This window comes from Ambystoma mexicanum, chromosome 6q (genome assembly GCF_040938575.1).
Source record: "Ambystoma mexicanum isolate Mex_15411 chromosome 6q, UKY_AmexF1_1, whole genome shotgun sequence".
In the NCBI taxonomy this organism is placed as follows: domain Eukaryota; kingdom Metazoa; phylum Chordata; class Amphibia; order Caudata; family Ambystomatidae; genus Ambystoma; species Ambystoma mexicanum.
In genome coordinates, this window is record NC_090937.1 from 1,528,511,083 (window position 1) to 1,528,531,060 (window position 19,978).

The 19,978-nt window shown below is 46.6% G+C and overlaps 1 protein-coding gene across 2 annotated transcripts in view; it reads left to right on the plus strand.

Moving 5' to 3' along the window:
- Positions 1 to 5,442: 5,442 nt before the first annotated feature.
- Positions 5,443 to 19,978, plus strand: part of PTPRA (protein tyrosine phosphatase receptor type A) — an 874,792-nt gene continuing 860,256 nt past the window's right edge. For both annotated transcript variants that reach the window (XM_069632225.1, XM_069632227.1), the window contains exon 1: positions 5,443 to 5,971. The gene's annotated coding sequence lies outside the window, so the exon portion shown is untranslated. The remainder of the gene's footprint in view (positions 5,972 to 19,978) is intronic.

The window sequence follows — 19,978 nt, forward strand, 5'->3', positions numbered from 1 at the left end:
CGACATGGTAACACTGGGAAGAAAATTCTACTAAAACAATTTGCTACCTGTGATTCAAAAAATGTTATTTATGCTCTACATTGACCCTGCGGGAAATATTAAGTAGGGAAATTAACCAGGAAAGCCAAGGAACGTTGGACTGAGCACAAGTCTAATATCCGTACTAAAAATACTAAATCTCCTGTATACAGACATTTCCGAGGCCGTCAACACACAGTGGCACAAATGAGAATGGTCATACTCGAAGTTATACACCCACTCCCGAGAGGAGGGGAATTACAAAAACTGCTATTATAGCGTGAACTCTATTGGATGCATTATCTTGACTCACTTGCCCCTCTTGGCATGAATGAGGACTACTATCTTGACCCCTTTTTATGAAGATCTGATCAACCGTCCCAACTCCTTCCTTTTTTTACACCACTTCATATTGATCACATCTAGGTAGACTACAATCTCCATAGTGTGCAGCATTAGCAAACCTCGTAAATTAGTTATCATGTGTATATTATACTGACATGTAGACATATGGTTGTTCAGAAAATGTGGTAATATGCATTGAATAGTTACACTACCCCACATTTGGGTTCTCTAATGGTCGAAATATCTCTTTTTTTGTAAAATATGCCACATTTTTGTCTCAATGTGTATTATCATTTACTTGCCTATCTGAACATGAAGTTCCACCAAATGAACATCACACTAATGTCTAAATTGTTAGATGGTTTATTTGAGAACAATATTGTTTTTGCTGACTGTGTTACTAATTGACAAATGACGGTCTGACCTACCCACCACGTGACATATTTTTTACCTACCTAGCCAACAACTCTCGTGATGGTTGATTCTTATTTCCATCACTCTACTATGTATATCTTTCTTCATGTCTACATTTCTCTGCATTAATTGCATTTCATAGCTCCTTTTCGCTTAAGCATTCATGCCGTCATTCTCGCGCATGCGCGTTTTCGTTTGTTTACATATGAGTCCGACGCCGGCTGTGCCGTGTCGTCAGACCCATGACGCGCACCAATTACTTACTACTTTGTTCGAACGCATGCGCGGCGGTCCATCTGCTCCCACGCATTCCCGATCGTACGTCATCATCTCAGACAGTATTTAAGAGAAGCATCATGAACAAACTCCAATCGCTTTCTCGGGTTGAGGTTCACCATGATCTACCCGTTGAAGTACTCATACCTTCTAAAGTAAGTGCTCTATTGGTCTATTGACACTCGTGTCTCTCGGACCTTTTCTATAACTACTTACTTTTTCTTGCACTCTTTTTCTTTGTAGAACTATTGACTAGCACATATCGCCTGCATTCGTCTGATTCTGTCAACGGACCGCTCGCTGGAACTCATACAGATTTCTATGTAAGTATGGATCTAGCTCTGTTATCTATTATTCTATTTTCACTCAGAATAAACAGGGCTATTAGGTATTATCCCAGCCCCTCTTTTCAGGTATTCTAAATTAGACTTATGATTGAATATTTCTTTTGGATTGTTTTTTTTAAATGTTTTTTTTTTAATGTTTTCATCAATAATTGAATTACATGGCTAATAAGATATTAAGTTGTATCTTTTTTCTCTCTTTTTCTAGAAATTGATTGTGAAATATGATTTTTGCTCCTGAAGAAGAGTCATTACTCGAAACGCGACGGGCTCAGAGATATTGTACAATAAATTATTGATTGTTGTCTATATAAGTTTGGTGAACTTATTATTTCTCTGATTGCTCCATCTATTTAACTGTTTATTTGAGAAAAAAAAGTGTTATGAAATTTAGCAATACAAAATACTAGAAAATGATTGATCTGCTCCGCAGATACCAGACAGTGTGCAGGGGATGGGAATTCCTAAATTTTAGGAACAACCACTTCTTGTTTTCAAATGTGTGCGCAGTGACAGAACTAAATTGGCCAGTTGCGTTGCCACTTGCCCTCATGTAGATGAGAGGTATGCCCAGCCGCTTTGCTGGACTCTCTTTATTTGAGAGCATGATGGCAAGAAAAATGACTCTGCCCACTGCAGCTCCTCCCTCTGTGAACAGGTTGCTTTTGGCACTGACTGATGTTTCAGTTCTGGCATATTTCAAAGTCATTACTTCAGTCATGTGACAGATCTACCGCAAGGTCAGCGATGCCCAACCTGTGCCAGAAAAGACAATATTACATCTAGTACAGGAGGGAGAGCTAGGACACTGCACCCCCCTTGAGCACAGATTATATCCCCCAAAGTCTGCCCTCAGCCCTGCTCAGAAACCCTGCATCATGGGAACAGTCTATCAGATATTTTCTTGGCCCATGGTCCCTTGAACTGTAATTTTATTGGACCTTAGTATTTTGACGGTGAACATTTTGTTTTAATGTTTTGAATAATTGTTGGCATTTTCAGCTTTAAAATATTGATATTTTATAATTTGTGTCTCTTTTGGATTTGGTGTTTGAATTTTAATTTAATATTTTCATTTTAGCATTTTATATTTTGATTTTGTTTGTGTTGAGAAAAATGTATTTTTTATTTTTTTCTCTTTCCTTTTGGGATTTTGTTTCAAGCTTTACCTCTTTTATAAGCAAATATTGTTCACTTTTTCCTTTTTGCATTTGTGGGTTGCGATATTTGGAGTATTATATGTTTGGATTTCGACCCGCATTTAAGGAGTAACAGTTCCGCTTTTGAATGTCACCTAGTATCCCAATGTGACTTCATACAGCTATAGTGTACCAAGCTCACTTTGTTATAAGTGTATTTTATTTAACATTTTCTGTTCCAGCATACCAGTCTTGCCTTTCATCTTTTTTTTTGCACTATGACATTTTATGTACTACCTTTGAGTTCTTTCCAGCTTGCTTTCTTGTGAAATCTCTGCTTCCCCATGGACCTAGTGAACTTTTCATTTGCTTCCTGAAGGACTTGGAGGAGAGAGAGAGAGAGAGAGAGAGAGAGAGAGAGAGAGAGAGAGAGAGAGAGAGAGACTGACTCCTCTGCACATGCTCTGTTCCAATCGGGTGTTCTTGCTCCCTTTGGGTCCCCAAAACCAATCCGTAATGTCTGCCATAAGCCAGTTAATCACACTTGCTCTGCTCCTCCCTCTTGCGTTAATGGACTACCAAGATAACTCTTTCCTTCCAATCTGCCATTTGGCAGCCCCGCAAACTCAATCAAACCAACTGTGGGTCTGTTCCCATATGCCTCCTGATTAGGGTGCAGAATTCCCACTCCAAGCTGTACCTGCCAGCGTCTGTGAACTACTCCTCCGCCATCCCGGGAAGCCTAGTGCACACCTGGAAAAAGCAGCTCTAATGGTATGGTACAAGGACACCTTCCCTGTGTGCTTCAAGCGGAAAAGAGAATAAGGGGCAGAAAATGTGCGCATCACCACCAGATGCCAGTCAATGGTGCTCCGGTCGCACGAGCGCCCCTGGTTAAGCAACAAACTAGACATCCTCTCCCTGTGAGACCGCCTTCTACCTTACATTGCCTGCTGGGTATGGAAGATAACCTTGCCTGAGGGCCAGCCTACAGAGACCTAGTTGCCACCTCAAGAACTGTTCTAGATCTGGTCAACAGAAATAGACATCATGGCAGGAGCGGAAATGCCTGTGACCTACAACAAGCTCATGACCTAACGAACACCTACACTCCTCTGGTGGACGCAAAGCTGTATGGCATCGCATTAATACCCCAGATGGGTGTCATGAGAGTATGTTGGGCTAAATATCAGTTGCAAGAAATTCTGGAAGTGGTGGAAAATGAAACTGCTGTCTCACTGTGAACATTGGCCTCCAAGGAGAGGGAGTTGCGAAAACTGTCCCTCAAAAACCACAACATGATATGGGCTTGCCATGGCGGAGTGGGTGCACTTATTAGATTAGAGCAGTGTGTATATGTTGCAGACATCGCTGATGAAATCTTTCACCACGGCACTCACATCACTTCCTGGGGGCCACCCCCAAGGATACAGCCAAAGACTTTCTGAATGGAATAAAAGACTGGTTCAGCTCCTTCTGTGGAAAACTGCTTTCACATGTCCTGTATTCTCTTGGGGTGGTGGGTGGGTGGGTTGCTTGCACTAATTGTCATCTGTAAACTACTCTAGTGTTTCATATCAAACTGTTGCCAAACCCCTGGACACTGCTTAACCATGGCTCATATAACCCTCACATCCTGGAATACAGACTCAAACCAAGAACTTTCCAGATTGAGGAGTGATGCTGGTCACCAGCCCAGCTGATGTGGTCCCTTTTGGGACGGGGGGCTGTAGAAATGGCATTTTCTATGTGCCTTTTCATTTGCAATGTACTACATGACTTTAATTTCCCCACTGTATTCAATGTATTGCACAACTTCATTTTCCAAAGTACTGGGTGAATTATTTTTCCCAAATGTATTTTACCTGTTGCTCAGCTGCAGCCTGAACCCCTTTCAACCCTTTCAACTGTTCCTGGATAATTTCATCTCCCCACACCCTACTATTAACATCCCCTTAGGGCTGAAACTATTTATCTGCAATTGGAGCAATTCAGAGACAAACATATGCCTCAGAAGAAGAGCCAAGTCTCGAAACACGTGTCAGGCTGATCGTGATAAAACATTTCATTTGTACAATTGTGCATAAAAATTCCAGTGTTTGGCGCAGTCTGATTGGTTAACCTCATTTAATGTTTTACTTGAAATGTGGCGTGTAGGGCAATACACCCACATGCTACCAATCACCCGCATAACGTCATAGTCTTGCAAGCGCTGGGGATCTTTGATCTTTCCTTGCCCATTGCCCGTTTTGACATACTACACGAGACACTGTTTAGGGTTCTCCATAGCCCAAATGAACCCCACCAAATGTTATCTTTAGACTTGACCCTGAGAATGGCTCATGGACATCCCTGCTCTCCGCCCAAGATCCATCACCTTCCCAGGCCTACTCCTGGCCTAAGGCCCATCCCCACATTAAGGCCCATCCAAAATCCAGCACTCATCCCTGTCCATATGCACAGCTCTGCCCCAAGGCCCATCCCTGCTCGCAGATCCTTCCTCGGACCAGACTACGGGGAGTACAAGAAACGATGTAACCTCTCCATGGGAATGCCATCTCACCACATTAGCATTTTGCATAATCAAGAAAAAAAGTGTGCGACTCTACGCATGTTTCTTTAGTATTATATGAAGTAACATGCCGAACAGTGCATTGAACAAGTTCTGTACCTATAAAGCGGTAGGCCGTGTGACTTTTATTATACAGCTGTGGTGGCAGACAGTTTGCTCTATTGATTATGCACGCACGTTCCTTTGCTTCTTTTTGAGTTCGAGCTCTGAGTGACAGCTAGCAAGCAAGTGCTTGGAGTGCAGAACGCAGGAAATACCCGATCTCACCACTTGACCCGGCTGTCCTCGTTTCCTGAGGACTGATAGAGGGGCTCTCGGATTCCCGTGTGCATGGTGGTGGAGGAGGGGGGAGGGGTGCGGTGCTCCGAGCCAGCAGCAGCACTGCCTGCGTGCTGTGACAGGAAGCAGCTCTCTGGCAGGAGTGTAGCAGCAGCCCTGCACCGCTGCCGGCCGGGCCCATTACCTTTCCCACCACGAGCTGGAGCTCTGCCTCCGCTTCTCCCAGCTTCCCGCCCCCACCCCTGTGCCGTGCGTCCTCCACACAGCCCAGAGACAACATGGCGGCGCAGTCCAGGCTGCGGCGGGGGAGGCGGCAGCAGCAGCGGCGGCACTGAGTGAGCGTGGAGCTGTGGTGGGGTGGACAGGGCAAGAATGAACGAGCGAGGACCCGGGCACCAGCAAGGCCAGCCTCGCAGAAGCCCAGAGCAGCACAGCCTTCTCCTTCTCCTCCCGGGAACGGCGTCTAGGGGCTCGGCGGGGTGCGCCCGCTCTGCACCAGGCACCCGGGACTAGCTGCTTCTCTGTGGATTTGTTTCGCTTCCTGTGTTGGATAAAGGCGGCGTTCGCGCAGCAGTGGGAGCAAGGTGAGTGCTGGAAGAGTGCTGGGTCGTGGCTGGTTGTTTGCTATGATTCTTGTATAACACCTTTGCCTCCACATTGGTGTGTGCTGCTGGTGTTCTTGTCTTCCTGGGCAGCCTCTTGCAGTGTGTTGTGCCCCCCCACCCCCTGGCCCTAAAGTGGAGGTGACTAAGGAAAAGGGTGCCTTCCAAGAAGGCACCACTCCTGAGAACTGTTTGTAGGTCACAGCCTGGCATTGCTTGCCTCTGGCTTCAGTTCAGCAGGGGTTACCCAAGGGAGCTGGGTTTAGCATGGACCTGCTCCAGTTTTGCTTGGTTTCCGCCGAGGTCTACCCAGGGAAGTTGGGCTCAGTAGTGCATGTCTTTAATTTTCATTATAGCAACGCGGTGTTTCCAGGGAAGCCGGGATCAGCGAGGCCCTGCTTTCAACTTAGTTTTAGATCATGTGTACCCTCGGCCAGCTCTGTCAGGGCATCAGGACTTCAGGGGGCACTGCACCAAGCCTCTTTTCGGAAGAGGTCTCTGGCTCTGCACATGGGATCTGGCAGTGTCAGGCACAGTGAAGCCCCCCGCCCTGGACACACACACACTGAATGTTGCAACCTCCGAGAGAAGGGTGGGGGCGATCTGCCGGGGCTGCTTGCAATATGATGTGTGCTTTGCATCTGTCTCACCTCCTCTCCGCCCCTCGCCCCCTTCTTCCGGATCTGTTGCTGAGCAGGGGACCCCGGGCAGCCCCCGTCCTCCTCGGCAGCAGAGGGAGGTCCTGGATTCAGGCTGTCCCAGGAGCAGCGTACAGATGTCGGAGGCAGCCGTGGGCACGCTGCAGGCCTGCAGCTGGGCGAGCCCAGACCCTCTGCTCCAGTTTAAGCACTGTTGGAAACTCCCCTCAGAAATACGCACTTTGGCACCCAAATACAGAGATATTGGTTATTTGAATGTATATTTTGGTCCATATTTTCACCTCTGGGAAACGCCCAATGCCCCCCCCGCCCCCTTTTCCAGAAGAAGCTAGTTTTCAATATTATCCCAAGAGTCAGCAGCGCTCGCCCCCCTCCCCCTGCGTGTAGTCCAGGGGGGCGGAACGTTCTAGCGATCGCAAACTTTGCTGTTCTGTGGGAAACATTTGTTGCCATCGTTGTAAGCCGCCCCGGATGATTGCACGCCCTTTCTGAGCACAGCGGATAGTTTGTATCGATCTTTGTAGCGAAACCCGGTTGCTGACATGCCCATGGTTTTGTAATATGTAAAGCGAAACAGTTTCGCACCTTCAAAAGTCCTTCGCTAATGGATCGGTAGCGACGTTTTCATCATTTTTAAGCGTTGCATAAACCATTCTAGTGATCGTTTTGGGCCTTTTTTTTGTATTAACCGGTATCTGATTGGAAACACAATCACGTTTGACAAGCACCCCAACAAGGTGGCAAGTAATACAAGGTTAGGTCGAAAGCTACATTCCCCATCAGCTGATCATGCGCACAAGCTGTGTCCCACCACAAGGCCCCCACGTTGTTGCCTTTTCAAGATTCCAACCTTTAACTCTGTTGTGTCGTATCCTGTAGAGGTAGTGGCCGTCCCGTGGTGTGAATTCCATTAGCAAATGGCGCCTACTGGAGCCTGGTATGGGCGTATGATTGGGTATGTAGTAATAAAGACGCCTCGTATTTATATAGCGCTTTACGCTGGGCACCTGCTTCTAGGCGCTGTAATAATTGCTATAGGTATACAATGTTATGGTGCCGGGGGGAACCGAGATTCGAACGTGGATTGTGAAGTTCAGGCTGTCCCCTATGTCAGGGGCACGTGAACTACTTGCCCTGGGTATAAATCTGCCAGGAAAACACGAGGGATTATCTGTGCAAAGGTCCAGAAAAAACAAATATATATAAATATATATATTTGAACTGGAATTTGCAACATTCTTTAAATGTGGCACACGCGATGCCGTTCTTTCCTGCACCCTTATATAACTCGGCGTAAACCTTAAAGCGAGGTCTCCGGAAAATCATCCCGAATGTATCTTTTCTCCTGCAACTCGTGAAGCGGTCCAGTGATTAATGTCCGCCCCCCCGGGCAGGTTTATTTCTGCGCAGTAATTGTATCCAGCGTTTGTGGCATTGTTCTGGGACCCTGTTTTGATTTGGTGGTGACTCGTAAGAAGCGGGAAGGAAGTCGCTCTGTCTCTGTGGAGAATTATTGTGGTGGGCTTTCTGTTGATTTGCTGGCTTTCTTGAGGTTGCTCTGCAGCACAAGGTTTAGCACCTGGATTAACTTCTAAGGAAGCATAAATGCAGTATTACCTCTGAATTACCTTATTTCATTTTCAGAAAAGATCACAAAATAGCATTGTTTCACTGCTTATTCTAACTTGGAATGTTTAACATTAAATGCCTGCTATTTCAATGGAAAATGTCTGTATAACCGTGTACCATTTTACTCGAAAGTGTGCAGTAAGTAGCACCTGGAGTGGTCCAAGGACCAGATGGAATTACCAATAAATGATCTCATACCCAAATAACCAGAGACACTCGAAGAATATGGCAAAGTACTACTTTATTATGAGCTCAAATTAAGTAGGGAAACCTGGTGAACAGACATTTCAGCTCACACACTCTCAACTATATATCGATTATACGAAGGCTTTGTACCTCAATGTATGTCGGCTGTGACATCATCCTACCTGGCAAACAGTAAACCCTATGGGGTGGAGGGATTGGTTAAGGGAACGTATATACTCATATATTGTTTAGGTGTTAGTAACATAATTGTCTAATTGTCTGTCCCTTATCTGGTACGGATGCCTCGCTCGACCAACCTGTAAATGTGTATAATTCAGAGTAACAGCAGCAGATTGGCTTCTGAATCATTGCATAGTACACTGCTAGATGGGCCCTCATGATTGGTTGGTATTCTCTCCCAAACTTGGACTTTTGGCTCGTTAGCTGCACGTGAGCAAAATTAAAACCAGATGCAGGGAGCAACGTCGGACTATACCCACTTGGTCAATTAGCCTATCATCGCTCATCTGTTATGGCCCTAAGCCAAGGCTGCTTTTTGTAGTTGACCTTGCTGACTGTTCTCTTCTCTGGGACTTTTAAGGGCGTGAAGGTACATCGCTAACTTCAGTTAGAGCCTAATGAACAGGCCTTATTTTCCAAGTCCTGAATCACATGAGGAGACCATGATTTTGTCAATTTCAACCTTTTTTTTTTTTAATGCTATTTCATTTAGTTATACTGGGTGATATTACTCCTCTTGGACGCTGGAGACTTAGTTCTGTCTCAGCTGCTTTCTGCATCTTTAATTGTTCAATACTTAGCACTTGTAAATGTTTTTCTTTTTTACCTAATCTAAGAGAAATATGTCATGCTTATCCTCTTTGACTCTCCTCTTGCCTTGCAATTATTTCTTGGTGTGGCATCCTTGATCCCAGGCCAGTAAACATTCTTTGTTCCTCACACAATGCTGTTTTCCAGCGCCTTTCAGCTGTGCTGCCCTGATCTGTCTTTGAGGTTGTTTGGTTATTCTTAACTCGAGTCAGACCACCTTTTCATCATGGCCGTTTTAATCGCATTATATTTTCTCCTGCAGCAAGTGTCACGGTTTATTACGTGGTCACACTCAACTCGGGGTATTCCCCCCCCCCCCCAATAAATGTGGCGCACAATAAATCGCCATGATCCTGATTCGGTTCAGTTTGGTAACCCCACCAAATACCCGGTGTCATAATGGACTAGGGACCAGGCCGGTGTGTATTAAGAATATAGATATTTATTAATTTAAACCAAATTTGACAGACTAACCTCAGCCACAAATGCTGTGGTAACACCAGAACAAAAAATGAAATCTGTAAAGGCACCAACACAGAGATAATATTGAGATATGCAGTTACTATGAATTTTCAAATTACCCACCAGACAGAAAAAATAGAACAATGCAAGACATACAGTGATTGCTGATTGGGTTATAATATTTTTCTCCCAGCAACCGCCACCCTCCAAACATCAATTAGACCTGACTCCTCTGAATTGAAGGCCAGTGGCAGAGAGTGGTAACGCAATGGGAAAATTGTTTTAGGATTCTAATAAAATGCACTCTTTGGAAAAGGGATTCAAGTGGATGCATCGTTTGTTCTACCTGTGACCACAGATGCAATGTGAGCATTTTGCACCTCTTCACACTTTAGAACTTCAAGCCCACTTTCTTTCCTTGAGATTTTAGGCCTGTTTTTGGCTCAATAGGCCTCCTTTGTGACATCACCATTTTTGTGCTGGCCTTATATCTCAATGGGCATTTACAAGTCACTATGGCCTCTTTATTTCTGGCCTTCAGGTGCTAGATTTCACCCCACACAAGCTTCTATTCATCTCGCCTACCTTGCGTTTCTGCGTATGTACATTTATTGATCCTCTTCTTACTTATCTTCTCAATGGATATGATTTCTTCATATTTTCTTACATGTTTCCATTATTACTTAAGTCACATCTGCATTCGTTAAGTAGTCACATATCGTTTTAGTGCGTCCATCTTCTCTTCATGGTGCCACTTTGCTCTGGTCTAATTTCTCCTATAGCTCTTCTATGTCCAGTGGTGTACGCAGACATCCTTCCACCACTTCCGTGTGAGGGTACATTCAATATAGTTGCTTGAGTGCATAACGTCTCTCGTATCTTCAATTCAGTATTGGGACCATACCAGGTGTCGGACAATGCTGTTTTGCTGCTATTCCATTATGACGGAGGTGAGGAGGCAGGCACTAGAGAAGACGAGTACATTTGCCTCTCTACAAAGGTAATATATTAAATCAAATAATACTCCCTCAGTCCTCTCACTTCTGGGCCCTGCTCCAGTACTGGCTGACTCTCTACAGCCACATACCCTTTTTTTTTTTGTGCGCGTGTGTGTGTGTGTTTCTTCTAGTCTTCAAATCTATCAATGGGAAGCCATCCATGTCCAGGTTCTCTAGTTAAAGCTATATGCAGCTAAACCCCTACTTCATTCCTGCATTGTCAAGGCCTCCTCAACCTCCGTTGCCTGCCAGCCCTGCAGTGCTTGCTCCTTCTGATCCTTCCCCCTTGTCTCTCCACCATTGGAATGCACTTAATCCAACTCCCCTAGCCATAATGTAAACAAATGTTTATGGCTTTAAGATAACCCTAAAAAATCGCCACCTATCTTTTAGCGGTGCACTCAACATATTCATTGCCATGACCCAGGCTCTGTGGCCATGATACCTGTCCCCTGACTGCATTTAAATGTACACTAATGTATACAATAAAACTGTTCGAGCCTGTAAAGATTTGAACTATTACTATACCTTATAGTTTAACAAAGGTAGCGGGTGCCCCTCTCTCGCAAGAACAGACATGATAACCTGTTCGGTGGTTATTAACCACTTGAGAGTTCGCAGCCACTGCTTTTACTCACTGTGCCTTTCACAGATGGGAAATATCCATTTGCATATCAGTCTTTGTCCTGCCCAGGGGCAGTCCAGCACCGAAATACAATGGCAACTCCAATCTGAACGAGAGTACCACCAGCAACCCCATACACGTGTTTCACCCTTGTTGGGGATCATCAGTGAGGTGAAGCTGATGCCTCTCTAAGCACAGTGAGAGGGAGACCACGTCTGGTTGCCCCCAGGAGACCTAGGGTTACCAATCCCAGGTTCCTTAACAAATAGTTTAACAAAGGTAGCGGGCGCCCCTCTCTCGCAAGAACAGACATGATAACCTGTTCGGTGGTTATTAACCACTTGAGAGTTCGCAGCCACTGCTTTTACTCACTGTGCCTTTCACAGATGGGAAATATCCATTTGCATATCAGTCTTTGTCCTGCCCAGGGGCAGTCCAGCACCGAAATACAATGGCAACTCCAATCTGAACGAGAGTACCACCAGCAACCCCATACACGTGTTTCACCCTTGTTGGGGATCATCAGTGAGGTGAAGCTGATGCCTCTCTAAGCACAGTGAGAGGGAGACCACGTCTGGTTGCCCCCAGGAGACCTAGGGTTACCAATCCCAGGTTCCTTAACAAATAGTTTAACAAAGGTAGCGGGCGCCCCTCTCTCGCAAGAACAGACATGATAACCTGTTCGGTGGTTATTAACCACTTGAGAGTTCGCAGCCACTGCTTTTACTCACTGTGCCTTTCACAGATGGGAAATATCCATTTGCATATCAGTCTTTGTCCTGCCCAGGGGCAGTCCAGCACCGAAATACAATGGCAACTCCAATCTGAACGAGAGTACCACCAGCAACCCCATACACGTGTTTCACCCTTGTTGGGGATCATCAGTGAGGTGAAGCTGATGCCTCTCTAAGCACAGTGAGAGGGAGACCACGTCTGGTTGCCCCCAGGAGACCTAGGGTTACCAATCCCAGGTTCCTTAACAAATAGTTTAACAAAGGTAGCCTGTAAAGATTTGAACTATTACTATACCTTGTTCTCAATTGCTGTTAACCAGCTGCCTTTACTTTTCATCTGCATCCCGCTGCCTCGCTATTGTACATGGGTGTTGCTAGGTCTGGAAAAGACCCGGGGCTATGCTGATGTCGGAACTGTCGGGGCTGGTGGCTAGCTAGCCTTTTTGCTGTAGCTCCTGAGATTCTATCAGGGGCTACAACCAAAAGACCAGGGGCTATAGCCCCCTTAGCCCCCCCCCTAGCAACGCCTCTGCTATTGTATATCTCCTGGAGATGGAATCGCCCCACTTGCTGTTGTTCCGTTTGTACTGTGTACAGGTCGAAATGAGGGTTTGATGAGCTGGAGGTAAAAGCAGCTCCTGGGTACCGGGCATCGCCCAGTACGCAGGAGGTCCCTCTCGGGCATGGGAGCTAGCTTGTAGCAAGATGTGCATCTAATTTCCACTCTATAGCCTTTTTTCACTATATCTAGTCTGGGGACGATAGCTGAGGGGCAAAGTGATCGCCTTAGAAGCAAGCCGACCTGGAGCAACACAGGTTGTTCGATCCCCGGGTCTGTGCTTAGAAACTTCTGGGTATTAAGTGCGTTATAAATGACCAAATACAATATGCTTGAAATGTCTCCAACATGAATTCCAATACTCGCTTTACACATTCCCGAACACACTGAGCTAATTTCCGGCAGATATGTTTGTATGGCGCCGTGCCAAAGTATCTCCTGCTGCCTATTGGTGCCAAGCTAACCAGGCTCCTCTAGGCTACAAGAAGGGGCTAAACAATTCCCAGATCCTGGCAATTTCAAATCCTGCAGTGCGCCTGTTCCGTGCGCTATGTAACCAAATGCAAAGAAAAATTGGCAGTGTAGCTGTTGGTGGGACTGTAGCCCTGGCTGGTTTTGCTGTAGTTTGCTGCTGGTTTTGCTGTAGTTTGCTGCTGGGCTTGCTGTAGTTTGCTGATGGCTTGCTGCATAGTCTATTTGGGTCCAACTTTCAACTGTACTCCGTATACTCCTTCCTATATGCCACCATGGCAATGAGGATGTGCCATTTCACATCAACTCTGTAAATGTTCTTTAAATTTCCCCTAAGGTGTTTATTCTGGGTTCTATGTGCTCTTTGTGGTCTGTTGACTATATGGGTTCTACCTCTGCAGTTTGGCGCCGTTTCACCAGCTCTGGCGAGGTCCCTGTCTCAGGGCATTGATCACGACTGAAGGAGTGTTGTAGAGTTTCTGCAGTCATTTTTTCTTTGTTGTGTAGTGCGTTGGGTGCTTGCACGCTGCTGGCGGCCTCTGCACACGGGGGCGCGTGCCTCTCGCGGGCCCTGTTTTGTTGGAGCCTTGTAGAAGTGGTGCAAGCGATAACGCAGTGCTGCACATCCAGGAAATGGCAAGCAATGCGTCAATGGCTAAATTGCTGTAACGTTTCTAACGTGCTCCTGTGATTGGTCTGAAGGCGTCTGTCCGACCCATGCGCGCCGGGCATATTGCGCATATCACGTGCTGCATTATGTTTCCAGTTCATGCAGGGCAAATGACCCGGGAAGCTCGGCTGATCTACGGGTGACAGCTGGAAGCTATGCTGATCTGTTGGAAACTGACATCCGGCGGACCTGCTGAACATTGCTGCCCCGTTGTGCTTGCTGCTTAGCAATGGGCGCAGAGTGATCTTGTCAGTACTGCACTAGGGCTGAAAGGACAGTTCGGGACTCTCAGCACTTTTAACAAAGGTTTATTTCTCTGTGTTTTGCAATTCGTTTCTTTTCCGAGGCCACTGCATCGTCGGTGGTTGCTCATTTTCTCTGCAGGCACCAAAGAATGTTATTGTATTGTGTTGCAAACCTGTTTGCTATTAATTGTGAAAGAATGCTGATTTACATTCGGCCTAAATAATAAAAGTTGCAAGCTTTTGTCAATGGCCACTTCAGTTATCCTTCTGCATACAGCACACCATTTCTCACTCGGCGAGGGTGTGTTATCGCTCACAGAAGGCTAGTTGTAAATGCACACTCTGGGGCCTGCTTTAGTTTTCTGCCAGTGTGTGTTTGGACAATGACGGAGCATGGCCCTAAACCCCTCGCTCATGGGTTCACCAGAGAGGCCAAAACGCTGTTTACAGATCTATTCTGTTGTTATGGCAAGTACATTTTTACTGCTCCAAAGAGGGTGCTGCGTTGCTTGGGTGTTTGAGCATCTGCCTAGGATTTCCAAGATGTAATTGAAGGAGCAATTTTATTTGTTTGCTATTTTAAAGATATTTGTATAGCGCCGACTGCCATTGGTAGGGCCTTAAAGCACTGTGGCGGATGAACGCCCCTAGGAGGTCTGAGCAGGTCTGTAAGTTGTACAGTGTGAGCACTTATTGCCACATCGGGGATAGGCAGATCATAGCTGGGTTCCAAGCAGCAGCGTGTGTTGCAGAGGCGTGAGGACGAGTTCTGTGTCCGTCTATCTGACAGTGGGACCTCATTTTTACCCTGGGACTCACCTGTATTCTATGGGTCCCAGCGTGCGAGGGGAGTGGGTGATGTTGGTCTAATGCAATAGTTTTGCTCCTGCAGCGCAAATTGCAAAGGCTTGGGGAGGAGTGCTATGCCAGTGGCTATGTGACAACTGGACCGAAGTTTACGCCTGACTCTGCGGTATTGCGTGGGTCGCCCCACGAGTGAGGGGTGTGGGCGGGATAAGTAAGAAGCCCATCAGTCCCTAAAACAACTGACTGCAGGCTTTGATGCGCATAGTGTGCAGGGCAGCCTACCTTCGTCGTACAAGAAGACGAAATGAAGTCGCAGGCACAAATCTAGGGTGCGACACGGATAGCAAACGTCCATTACCGTCTTTGTGTTGAGTAGAAACTACTATGTTGGCTTCATGGCGGACGTGATATTGCTTAGTCCTCTATGGAGGATCAAGCTCGAAGTCCAAGTTATTGCTGGTCTCATGGGAGTAACCAGACCTCACAAGGGAGACCACACGCTATCCTCCCTAATGCACCACCCAAATGCGTAGTCTGGTGTAAGATTCCCCACAAGGGAGGCTTATGGAGCGGTAGGAAGTAGTATTGGTGGGCAAGAGGTCTGGATTATTTATGTAATGCTATTGTGGGGAGGGGCTTGGAGCCAGGGTTTCAGTGCTGTTAACAAGGCAAGCTGATCCTGTGTGCGGTGATAGGATACTGGGAGGAAGTTCCAGATTGTGAGTGATTGAGCCGAGAAGGAGGTTCCCCCACCCCCTTATGATTTTTATTTGGTCACTGAGATGACCAGTAGGAGTGCCGAGCCTGATCTGAAGTTTCTGTTAGGCATGTAGCAGGTACATTTTTGCAGCAGGTCTTCGGTAAAGTTTGTTATAAATGACTCGATGGGTGAGGCATGTCGCCTCGAAGGAGGATGGCCGCCCTATTGGATGCCCCTGTAGGATACGGAGGGTGGGGGAGATGTGTTGTCTGGAACCTAGGGCTTGGAGGAGTCTTGCAGAAGTGCTTTGTACTTGAAAGAGTTCTCGGCTGCGAAGCGGGGACCACTAGGTAAAGGGCATAGGCATAGCATAGTCACGAAAGGACAAGTGCAACAATCGCAGTGACTTTATCAGAAGCTCAGGAAAGGGAAGATGCGGCAAAAGATGCATATGTGGAGGAAGCGGCTTTTTACCACAGTGGTGATGTGATTTTTATTTATTTCTATAGCGCCAAAACCTGCAGGTATTGGGGCGCTTTCATGGACACACAGTAGACAAACATAATGACAGGGCATGAACATCTAATGCCCTAGGTGGAGAGGTGAAAGATCAAAGCTCTAAAAGTTTAATTGAAAAGGTAAGTCTTCAATGATTTCCTGAAGAGGTTCTAATCTGTAACCCCTCTAATGGACATCGAGAGGGAGTTCAAGGGAGTGATTGGATCAAGTCCGCGTACATACAGCACCAGAGATCTTTTTACCTTGTTGGAGGTGGGCCTAAGGAGAGCGCCTAGTGAGTGGGTTGAGTGGGTGGGTTGGGGGAAGAGGGTTGTTATTCCCCATAGTATGATCTCAGTTTTTCCTGGATTGAGTAAGAGGTGATTGGCCGTCATCCAGCCTTTCAATTTCGGAGAGGCAGGTTTGCGCGATTGGGAGAGGTAAGGGCTGTTTGGGATATCCAGTTATGGGCTGTATTCCTGATGCCTGTTCAGAGCTGTATTCCTGATGCCAGTTCAGAGCTGTATTCCTGATGCCAGTTCAGAGCTGTATTCCTGATTCCAGTTCAGAGCTGTATTCCTGATTCCAGTTCAGAGCTGTATTCCTGATTCCAGTTCAGAGCTGTATTCCTGATTCCAGTTCAGAGCTGTATTCCTGATTCCAGTTCAGAGCTGTATTCCTGATTCCAGTTCAGAGCTGTATTCCTGATTCCAGTTCAGAGCTGTATTCCTGATTCCAGTTCAGAGCTGTATTCCTGATTCCAGTTCAGAGCTGTATTCCTGATTCCAGTTCAGAGCTGTATTCCTGATTCCAGTTCAGAGCTGTATTCCTGATTCCAGTTCAGAGCTGTATTCCTGATTCCAGTTCAGAGCTGTATTCCTGATTCCAGTTCAGAGCTGTATTCCTGATTCCAGTTCGAGCTGTATTCCTGATGCCTTGAGTATGTAATCTCTTGGTGAGGATGGAGTGGGTGGGTTATGGTGTCGAAACGCTGCTAAGAGGCCGAGTAGGATTAAGGCAGAGCAGCCCTCCGATTCTGTCTCTGTGTGTTTTTTGAGGTCCTTCCAGATGGAGACTAAGCACAGTTCTGTTCCTTGTAATGGTCTGAAGCCAGATTGGGCAAAGTCAAAGACATTGTTTCATTCTGAGGAGATATAAAGTCGTGTTTGCTGCTCGGTCCGCTAATTGGCTATATAGTGGTTGTTCGAGATGTGTCTGTAGTTGTCGGGTCAAGAGGACTGTTTAGGTCTTTTGATGTGAGGTCTAAAATTTCTGCTGGGAAGTTACCGGAAGTGAGTGATGTGTGATGGATGGCAAGGTTTTCTTTTAGTAAGAAAGGGGACCGGTGGGGTCTCCTGGAGAGCCTGATGGCTGGCCATGTGATAGAAGATTGAGGAATTCTGGGAGTGGTGGGGTAGTGGAGAAAAGGTAGAGAAAAGTGGAAGGGTGGTTATGATGTCATGGGCGAGGATTGGGTTGAGATTTTAGAGGGGATAGCAGTGCCTCTCTTTAGCGGTTGTGGAAGTGAGGGCTCCACGGAGGATTGGGCAAAGAAGATGGCGAAGTGTTCTGACCAAATGAGCGGGCGTATCGTTGTGTGGCGAAGAGGTTAGGAGATCCGAAGTTTGCATCCTGGGTGTGACCCGCAGAGTAAGTAGGGGCTGAGGCTTGTTGTGTTTGCTGCAGAGGTTCCAGGTTCTTCAATAGTGATGGGATCAAAGGGTTAAGGGGCATGTCGAACCAGATGCTGAAGTCCTCATATATAGTGAGGTATGGGTCGGAGACTATGATGGCTACGATGGAGTCACTAAGGGATTCCGCAAAGCATCTGTTGTATCCCGGGGTGGGTAAATGACCAAGAAGTTGTGAGTGGATGAGGGGAGAGCAGCAATTTGACCAAGAGGGATTCACAGTCTGTGCTAGCGGCCTGGTGTTGAAATGTGTGTTGCGGATAGAGGGGGAAAGGGGCAGGCGGAGGGCAGGAGTGGCACGGATGAGGAGAATGATTTGGGGCATGAGGTAAACGTTAAGAAAGAGGGGGATTGGGTGGGATGCAGGGTTTACAGGAGGACATGGAGTATCGATGGGAAGGGCGGAATTGTGAGGGATTAGCTGGGGCGGGCAACTTGCGTCTTATTTGAGAGATTAGAGACTGGATGTTTGGAGTGATGATTGAGTCGCATAAGTGTCGGTGGAGGGGAAGATTGGGAGTGTGCTGGAGCTGATTGAACGTCTAGGGTTCTTTCATTCTAGCAGCAGGTGGCAGTTGGTTTGCTGAAGGAAGTTTGTGAGTTGGGAGTCCCTAGAGGAGTGAGAAGGATGTGTGGTTGTCGGAGAAATGTGTGAGGGTGTCGGAGCAACAGATGGGGTTCCGGTCTATGTAGTTGTGAGCAGGCGGCAGTAGCTGGCAGATATGGAAAAGGAAGCATGTGTTAGGCATTGCTTCCCTTGAATTCCTTAGTAGGGTGGGAGTGAAGGGCTATGCGTGGTGTCTGACTGGGTGAATTGTGAACTTTCTGGTGTGCCAATTGTAACCTCTAATTTTGGAGATGTTTGCCATAGTGGGAGGCTGTATAAGTGGAAGCAAAGTTGGGATTAAGGGATGTTGGTGAGTGACGGGGTCCCACAGAAGCACTCATTTGGTGTGTAGGGTTGCCCAGTGGCCGGAATCAGGGTTAGGAGGGTCCCACATTGGCAGGAGTCAGAGTTAAGATACCAAGCGCTAGTAGATTCAGGAGGAGCATTGTGGTAATATCAGAGTTTGGAGGGTCTCAGCAGCCAAGATTAAAGTGACAGAATTTCACAGAGGCAGGGATCCTGGATGGCAGAGGTTCACAACGGTAGACATTCTTGTATCCAAGGGGCCAAAGTGGTCTAGTTCCTCAGTGGCAAACATAGAAGTAGAGCCCCAGGGCGAAGAGTTGAGTTGCAAAATGGGAAAGTGGCAGTATTCGAAGAGGTTGAGTGTGAAGGTGGCCGATGGCTCCCAAAGTCGAAATTACACTAGGTGAATTCAAAGAGACCAAAGGCAAAGATTGGCAAAATACCGTAGTAGTGAGATTTGACGTGGCAGGGCTTACATCTGGAGGAATCACAAGTGGCAGAATGCAAGAGTTGCAGAATATCGCAATGGCAAGATTCAAGAGTGGAAAATGCATGTGTGGCATAATATTGCTGTGGCAAAGTTGCAAAGAGGCAATGCTCGTATGCAAGTGTGTTAAAATCTCAGAGGCGAGTTTCACAGAGGCAGAACTAATGATGGGAGAGTCAGGGTTAGCAAGGTGAAGATGTGGCAAATGTCACAGTGGAAAGATTCTAAATGCATTAACTTGCATTGGGAAAAAAAACATTGGCAAAATTCAAGTTACAAATATCACAGTGGCAAGGTTCAAAGTGACAAAGCTTAAATTGGGAAACTGTAGGTGGCAAAATGCAAGCGTGGCAAATATCACAATGACAAGATTAAGAGGCAACTGACATCTCGGGTAACTTGACAGTGGTAGAGTATGTGTGTGGCAAAATGCGACAGTGGGAACATTATATTTGTCATACTCCCCTTGAGAAAACGAAGGGTGGCAAGGAGTTAGTATGGTAGAGGGACCTTACAGATCTCCCAACCAGTAGAACCCAAAGTGGTGGCGCACCTTGAAGCAGTGGGAATTCCAGGCTGGCTAACTCTGGGTGTTGCAAAGCGGCAGAGCTCCAAGCCATAATCCCTCACAGTGGTGGAGAGTTAACGGTGGCAGAGTGTAGATAGGAGCGTGAAGCTGTTAGGCAAGTCTATACAGTTATCGGAGTGTAGGATAACTGTGCAGCTGACACTTAATGCGGCCCATGAGCTAGGAGGGGAGTAGACGAAAGAGGTATCAAGGTGATAGATCTTCTAAAGGGCATATGTTCATATGTGTTGAGGAA